The 9,315-nt window shown below is 41.8% G+C and overlaps 1 protein-coding gene across 1 annotated transcript in view; it reads right to left on the reverse strand.

Moving 5' to 3' along the window:
- Window positions 1-9,315, reverse strand: part of LOC124010774 (slit homolog 3 protein-like) — a 444,233-nt gene that overhangs the window by 238,538 nt on the left and 196,380 nt on the right. The window lies entirely within an intron of this gene.

Consider the following 9,315-nt stretch of genomic DNA (forward strand, 5'->3'; position numbering starts at 1 on the left):
ACCCACCAATCCCTCTTTTACTCTACTGCTACTCTCTGTTTATCATATATGCGTAGTCACTTTAACCATATCTACATGTACATACTACCTCAATCAGCCTGACTAACCGGTGTCTGTATGTAGCCTCGCTACTGTTATTGCCTCGCTACTGTCATTTTTCACTGTTGTTTTTATTTCTTTACTTACCTATTGTTCACCGAATACCTTTTTTGCACTGTTGGTTAGAGCCTGTAAGTAAGCATTTCACTGTCAGGTCTACACCTGTTGTATTTGGCGCACGTGACAAATCAACTTTGATTTGATTTTCAGTAATAGAAATAGCCCTGACCATGTAGTGAACAAAAATAGAGACGAGTTAGTGCATCTCTGTCCAGCCTTAGGCCTGTATTTTCTTAATGACAGAATTAGAGGGGATTCTTTGGGAAGATTCACCTGCTGCTCAGCTCTTTGGACCAGTGTTGTTGACTATAAGATCTTAGACCCCTCCTCCATTAGTGCATTCACTGTCAGACCACAGTCACCATTATCTGACCACTGTCAGATTAATGTATTTTTTAAATGACCTCCACCCAAAGAGCACACAAACAGGTCTTTACACTGATTCATGTAAATAAAACGTATTGATGGGTCCCTGACAGTGCAATACACTTCAACACAGCATTGCTCTGCTCAGAAATACAACCTGTATCAATGATTTATTTTCACGTACATTCATCCCAAACCTCCCTGACATAAATTTGGCCGTGAATAAATTAAATGAGATCTATCATACAGCAGCCACAAAAGCAAATTTATGCAGAAGAAAAAAAACAGTTCTAATTGGAAACCTCAAAAAGAAAAATGGTTTGATGCTGAATATAATCTCGGAAGAAAAAATGTTTAGATCTTTATCAAATAGAAAACATCACCAATCACAAGATAGAGACATTCGGCAACAATATTGTGACACAATGAAAGAATAGAAAACAAAACCTAAGATGGAAGAAACAGAAGCATTTTGAGAACACTCTGAAAGAGACTGAAGACTCCATTGATGGATATCAGTTGTCTGAGAAATGGACGGTCTAAACGGAGAACAGAGGACTGACCTAGCTATTCAAAATGGCAACATTTGGAAAGATCATTTTGAAAGGCTCTATGGAATAATAGCATCAGAAGACCTTAGCTTAAATCAAAGAAATATGCAAGAAAACCAATTAAAAGCAACCAGAACCCAAATGGCTACCATATTACACAGGATGAACTTTCAAAGAAAATACAAAGCCTTAAACCTGGAATGGCATGTGGCCCTGACAGAGCAGGAGACACTCCTACAAATGAGGAAACACCATATGAAATCTACATACAGAATTATGCATAATTATCCTAAATATCCAAAGAAAGTATCAAAGAACACATGCAGAGAGTAACTCCGAAAATCACCTTTAATTGTAAATACAAAGAAAAGGACACTTACATTTTGGCACCATATGAAATGAAGCCCCAAAACATCTTTACAATTAAAAACAATGGAAACCCCAGAGCTGAACCCTGAAAAGAGTCCCCTATGTCATCTGTTAAAAACGCACAAAAAACTATTATCCAAACACACAGGGAAATCATTCAAATTGTTACAGAAATGAAAACCTCCTATTTGACAAATTGGAAAATGAAACAAGAACACAGAAAAAACAAAAATGCTATTTGGACCTCAAAAGAGAATACAAATTGGCAGAATATCTCTACACTGTCAGATATACAAAACAGAGACAGATCCTGACCAAATACAGGCTCAGAAACCACCAACTGGCTATAGAAAAAGGGAGACACAAAAAGACATGGCTACCCCAAGAGGTGTGTCTATGTGGTCACTGTATGACAGGGGAAGTAGAGATAGAGATGTACTTTTTCCTCTACGGTGAGAAATACTCCCAAATAAGATAATATTTTTTCAAGAAAATATCCCAATCAATTCCCAACTTCTTTCCATTTACAAATGACAGAAAGCTGGGAGTTATTCTGGGTGAGGGAGGAACTGCAAATATGACTGCCAGATATGTACAGTTGAAGTCGGAAGTTGATATACACCTTAGCCAAATACATTTAAACTGAGTTTTTCACAATTCCTCACATTTAATCCAATTAAAAAGTATCTGTCTTAGGTCAGTTAGGATCACCACTTTATTTTAAGAACGTGAATGATTTATTTAAGCTGTTATTTCTTTCATCACATTCCCAGTGGGTCAGAAGTTGACATACACTCAATTAGTATTTGGGAGCATTGCCTTTAAATTGTTAATTAGGCTTGGGTCAAACGTTTTGGGTAGCCTTCCACAAGCTTCCCACAATAAGTTGGTTGAATTTCATCCCATTCCCCCTGACAGAGCTGGTGTAACCCAGGTTTGTAGGCCTCCTTTCTCGCACATGCTTTTCAGCTCTGCCCATAAACTTTCTATAGGATTGAGGTCAGGGCTTTGTGATGGCCACTCCAATACCTTGACTTTGTTGTCCTTAAGCCATTTTGCCACAACTTTGGAAGTATGCTTGGGGTCATTCTCCAGTTGGAAGACCCATTTGCGACCAAGCTTTAGCTTCCTGACTGATGTCTTGAGATGTTCCTTCAATATATCCACATAATTTTCTCTCCTCATGATGCCATCTATTTTGTGTAGTGCACCAGACCCGCCTGCAGCAAAGCACCCCCAAAACATGATGCTGCCACCCTCATGCTTCACGGTTGGGATGGTGTTCTTCGGCTTGCAAGCATCCCCCCTTTTCCTCCAAAGTTAACGGTGGTCATTTTGGCCAAACAGTTCTAATTTTGTTTCATCAGACCAGAGGACATTTCTCCAAAAAGTATGATCTTTGTCCCCATGTGCAGTATGCCTGAGCGGTATGACAACTGCGTGGTTCCATGGTGTTCACACTTGCGTACTATTGTTTGTACAGATGAACGTGGTACCTTCAGGCATTTGGAAATTACTCCCAAGGATAAACCAGACTTGTGGAGGTCTACAATATTTTTTCTGAGGTCTTGACTGGTTCCTTTTGATTTTCCCTTGATGTCAAGCAAAGAAAATCAAATCCAAATCAAATCTATAGAGGCAGTGAGTTTGAAGGTAGGCCTTGAAATACATCCACAGGTACACTTCCAGTTGTCTCAAATTATGCCAATTAGCCTATCAGAAGCTTCTAAAGCCATTGCATCATTTTCTGGAATTTTCCAAGCTGTTTAATGGCACAGAAAACGTCTGACCCACTGGAATTGTGATACAGTGAGTTATAAGTGAAATAATCTGTCTGTAAACAATTGTTGGAAAAATGACTTGTGTCATGCACAAAGTAGATGTCCTAACCGACTTGTTAAAACTATAGTTTGTTTACAAGAAATGTGTGGAGTGGTTGAAAAACGAGTTTTAATGACTTCAACCTAAGTGTATGTAAACTTCCGACTTCAACTTCATATGGTTCCCATAGGGACATCCCATGACAATTAATTCCTTGAAGTATTTACATTGTAAATAACTAACAGTAATATATAGTGTAACCATCATCTATGTACATTTTGTTGTTTATTTATTACCCATCCATTCTTTTTCTTTTTATAATAGTTTTTATTTTTAAATTACATTTATCAACTGAAGATTCCACAATACAACAGCAGTAGTATTGTACCTGTATACATGATTATATGTACTAATATTATTACCACTGAAATGAACTGGATTTCATTATCCAGCAATGTACTGGGTTTACTGAAGGGAGGGAGACAGAGAGATGGAGACAGAGAGATAGTGGGAGAGTAGAGAGAGAGGTATAGAGGAAGAGAGTAGAGGGAGAGAGTAGAGAGAGAGGGTAGAGGAAGAGAGTAGAGGGAGAGAGAGAAAAAGAGAGAGAGGGTAGAGAGTGAGAGTAAGCCGCACGCCTACTAATTCTTTTGGGGACTCAGCTGATCGACGTTCATCAGCTAAGACAACAGGAAGTGAATGGGGTTGGAGTGTTTTCGAGACAGGGGTTAAGTCACAGATGGTTCCATGTTGCTTTTATAGTCACTGCTTTTGTTTTAGAAAGAGTAGTGGAATATGTAGGGAATAGGGTGCAATGGCAGGGAGAGCTGCTCTGCTGTCACTGGGCTGGGTGATGGATAGACTAAAGGGCTTCAGGAGGAGGAAAGGACAGTGGAAGGGATGGAGATAAATCACGCGGCCAATCTATAGCTAGCTACTGTGTCCTGTCCTGATTAGCACAGCAGAGGGCAGGACAGTCTGTGGCTATTTAGTCAGTGTCCTTCTGTAGACAGACGTGGACACAAAGCCTAAAGAGTGATGATGTCTCTCTCTCTCTCTCGATCTCTCTCTCTGGGGGCGAGAGGCTGGGGGAGGCTGATGGAGAGAGGGGAGGCTGGGGGAGAGAGGGGAGGCTGGTGGAGGCTGGGGGAGAGAAGAGAGGGGAGGCTGGGGGAGAGAGTGGATGCTGGGGGATATCGCAGCTGCAGAGCTGGACTCTCAATCACCCCCTGCGTTTAGTTGATATAGCAGTTGTGAGGCTTCAGTGTTTAGACCAGAGGGACATCAGTGTGCTAGCCTCATACATGGCCAATAACTCACTGTCAGCCCAGCCCAGTGGAGGTTGCTTTGCTGGCTGACAGAGATCTGTATTCTGCCACTTTTGCAACAACATGTCATGTCCATGCGCTCTGGCAAATACGTTTGTAAGCCTGGAGAGACATACAGTGGGCAGCCATTTTGTTACAATTAATGGACAACATTGTGGATTGACATATTGTGTTAAGGATAGACAGATACAGTAGTCTCTCTGTGTGTGTGTGTGTGTGTGTGTGTGTGTGTGTGTGTGTGTGTGTGTGTGTGTGTGTGTGTGTGTGTGTGTGTGTGTGTGTGTGTGTGTGTGTGTGTGTGTGTGTGTGTGTGTGTGTGTGTGTGTGTGTGTGTGTGTGTGTGTGTGTGTGTGTGTGTGTGTGTGTGCGTGCGTGCGTGCGTGTGTGTGGAGCTGACACTTAACAGAACACAGCCAAGGGCGTAATTCAGCCCAGAAAGCCCAGATGCAGATCATGTTATCTGCTCTGACATATACAGACGTGTGACATGTGTCTCATTTCTTTAGAGAGCCATTAGAATAATATCTCCCTGTTTCTTGCGAATGTAAAAAAAAAAAAAAAAAAGGACAATCCAGGCAATCTGAAAGCTGGGGGAAATGAACACCACTCCAGTTTTCAGTAGCCAATAAAGCTTTCTGCAGGATATCAGGGATGAGATTACGAGTGTGTGGGGAGAGCGGTGTGTCCCTACTGTAGAGCAGTAGAAAAGGAGGGCATTAGGGGAGAGACAAGAGAGCATATGAGAAAATCAATACATGGGCCGATTGGAATCTGTAAGGGTTTTTCTTTGGAAGGAAAATGGAGGGTTGGACTATTTCAGCAATTAAATCAGGAGTCACCTTGCTGGGGCTGGGGTGGAGGCGTACTGAGGAGGAGGTGTGTGTGTGTGTGTGTGTGTGGGGGGGGGGGGGTTACAAAAGAGTTGCAAGCTACCACTCACAGTCTCCCTCCCTCTCTCCCTCAATCTTATATGGTCTGTGAACAGCTGAAGAATTAGCCATGGCTAACTGTGCTAAATCCTATAACAAGTGACGAGGTTGTGATTGACCGTCCCTCTCTCCTCTCTCTCCCTCTCTCCTCTCTCTCCCTCTCTCCTCTCTCTCCCTTTCTCTCGCTCTCTTTGTGGAGATAAGTGTATTCTACTACAGTGTACTCTCTGTTTAGGACCAAATAGCATTCTAGATTGCTCTGTTTTTTGTTAAATTCTTTCCAATGTGTCGAGTAATTACAGTGCTTGGCGAAAGTATTCGGCCCCATTGAAGTTTGTGACTTCTTGACACATTTCAGGCTTCAAACATAAAGATATAAAACTGTATTTTATGTGATGAATCAACAACAAGTGGTACACAATTATGAAGTGGAATGACATTTATTGGATATTTCAAACTTTTTTAACAAATCAAAAACTGAAAAATTGGGCGTGCAAAATTATTCAGCCCCTTTACTTTCAGTGCAGCGAACTCTCTCCAGAAGTTCAGTGAGGATCTCTGAATGATCCAATGTTGACCTAAATGACTAATGATGATAAATACAATCCACCTGTGTGTAATCAAGTCTCCGTATAAATGCACCTGCAATGTGATAGTCTCAGAGGTCCGTTAAAAGCGCAGAGAGCATCATGAAAAACAAGGAACACACCAGGCAGGTCCGAAATACTGTTGTGAAGAAGTTTAAAGCCGGATTTGGATACAAAAAGATTTCCCAAGCTTTAAACATCCCAAGGAGCACTGTGCAAGCGATAATATTGAAATGGAAGGAGTATCAGACCACTGCAAATCTACCAAGACCTGGCCGTCCCTCTAAACTTTCAGCTCATACAAGGAGAAGACTGATCAGAGATGCAGCCAAGAGGCCCATGATCACTCTGGATGAACTGCAGAGATCTACAGCTGAGGTGGGAGACTCTGTCCATAGGACAACAATCAGTCGTATATTGCACAAATCTGGCCTTTATGGAAGAGTGACAAGAAGAAAGCCATTTCTTAAAGATATCCATAAAAATGTTGTTTAAAGTTTGCCACAAGCCACCTGGGAGACACACCAAACATGTGGAAAAAGGTGCTCTGGTCAGATGAAACCAAAATTGAACTTTTTGGCAACAATGCAAAACGTTATGTTTGGCGTAAAAGCAACACAGCTCATCACCCTGAACACACCATCCCCACTGTCAAACATGGTGGTGGCAGCATCATGGTTTGGGCCTGCTTTTCTTCAGCAGGGACAGGAAAGATGGTTAAAATTGATGGGGAGATGGAGGGAGCCAAATACAGGACCATTCTGGAAGAAAACCTGATGGAGTCTGCAAAATACCTGAGACTGGGACGGAGATTTGTCTTCCAACAAGAAAATGATCCAAAACATAAAGCAAAATCTACAATGGAATGGTTCAAAAATAAGCATATCCAGGTGTTAGAATGGCCAAGTCAAAGTCCAGACCTGAATCCAATCGAGAATCTGTGGAAAGAACTGAAAACTGCTGTTCACAAATGCTCTCCATCCAACCTCACTGAGCTCGAGCTGTTTTGCAAGGAGGAATGGGAAAACATTTCAGTCTCTCGATGTGCAAAACTGATAGAGACATACCCCAAGCGACTTACAGCTGTAATCGCAGCAAAAGGTGGTGCTACAAAGTATTAACTTAAGGGGGCTGAATAATTTTGCACTCCCAATTTTCAGTTTTTGATTTGTTAAAAAAGTTTGAAATATCCAATAAATGTCCACTTCATGATTGTGTCCCACTTGTTGTTGATTCTTCACAAAAAATACAGTTTTATATCTTTATGTTTGAAGCCTGAAATGTGGCAAAAGGTCGCAAAGTTCAAGGGGGCCGAATACTTTCGCAAGGCACTGTATCTTTTAGTTTAATTCATGATTTGGTTGGGTCTAATTGTGTTGCTGTTCTGGAGTCTGCTTGTGTTTGTGAACAGAGCCCCAGGACCAGCTTGCTTAGAGGACTCTTCTCCAGGTTCATCTCTCTGTAGGTGATGTCTTTGTTATGGAAGGTTTGGGAATCACTTGCTTTTAGGTGGTTGTCGAATTTAACGGCTCTTTACTGGATTTGGATCATTAGCGGGTGTCGGCCTAATTATGCTTTGAATGCATTATTCGGTGATGCATGCAGAGTCTCAATTTGGTGTTTGTCCCATTTTGTGAATTCTTGGTTGGTGAGCAGACCCCAGACCTCACAACCATGAAGGGCAATGGATTCTATAACTGATTAAATTATTTTTAGCCAGATCCTAATTGGTACGTCGAATTTGATGTTCCTTTTGATGGCATAGAAGGCCCTTCTTCCCTTGTCTCTCAGATCGTTCACAGCTTTGTGGATGTATAGATTGTTAGGGCAACGGTATCCAGGTGGAATTTGTATTTTTGGTCGTGGCAACTGGACCTTTTTTGGAACACCATTATGTTTGTCTTACTGAGATGTACTGTCAGGGCCCAGGTCTGACAGAATCTGTGCAGAAGATCTAGGTGCTGCTGTAGGCCCTCCTTGGTTGGGGACAGAAGCACCAGATCATCAACAAACAGTAGACATTTGACTTCATATTCTAGTAGGGTGATTCCGGGTGCTGCAGACTGATCTAGTGCCCTCGCCAATTTATTGATATATTTGTTGAAGAGGGTGAGGCTCAAGCTGCATCTCAGTCTCACCCCACGGGCCTGTGGAAAAAAATGTGTGTGTTTTTTTACAATTGAAACTGCACACTTGTTGTTTGTGTACATGGATTTCATAACTTCGTATGTTTTTTCCCTCAACACCACTTTCCATCAGTTTGTGTAGCAGACCCTCATGCCAAATTGAGCCAAAAGCTTTTTTTAAATCTCTCTCTGTGAGTGTTTAGCTGGCGGGACCTGTGTGGGTCCCTGGCTCTCTTTCAAACAGCCTGCCGCTGCGTGACTTCCACTTGGCTAACCCTAACCCTGTAATTTATAGCAAAAGGTTTAAAAAGGCACCTTAGTTCAGCAACACTGAGAGGGAGTGGTCATTCTATGGGTGCGTCCCATAGGGCTCTGAGCCGTGATACTTCACTCGAAACACAGACGTCGGCCCATTAAGCCTAATCTCAACAACACAATAATTGCAGTGAATCATCGATAAGCCCTCCTCTAATTGGCTGATTTGGGACAGAGTTTTGGTTTATGCAACGTTTATTGTTCTGGGCAATGAATGGGGGCCATTGGCTTGGAGTTGCTTCCTTCTCCCTCTTTACACATTCGATGTGTAACTCTGTGTTGTTGCATGTGTCGAATTGCTACGCTTTATCTTGGCCAGGCCGCAGTTGCAAATGAGAACATGTTCTCAACTAGCCTACATGGTTAAATAAAGGTGAAATAAAAAATAAAAATAAAAATAAAATTCTGCCCAACACAGTCACCCGGCAACGTGGTGGAAAACCTACGATTGGCTTGTGGTTTTATATCGTATCATCACCAGAGTCCATGCAAATCAGCTGCAGCATCTTCCACTTTAACAGTGAACTGTAGTAACCATGTTAATTAAATTGGAAGCAATCTTTTATGGCTTGATGATTACCTGGATTTTTGTTTTGTTGTATATTAGCATCTCATGAATAGATGAATGAATTAATAAATGAAAGAATGAAATGATATTATTGGACACCTGTTTCAACAGACCTGAACCCATCTACCTCGGATTGATGGACATGTCAGACACATAACTCTTTCCTCCTTTGTCTTTCACGGAGAAGCCACGCCAG

Source organism: Oncorhynchus gorbuscha, linkage group LG23, assembly GCF_021184085.1.
Source record: "Oncorhynchus gorbuscha isolate QuinsamMale2020 ecotype Even-year linkage group LG23, OgorEven_v1.0, whole genome shotgun sequence".
NCBI classification, from domain to species: Eukaryota; Metazoa; Chordata; class Actinopteri; order Salmoniformes; family Salmonidae; genus Oncorhynchus; species Oncorhynchus gorbuscha.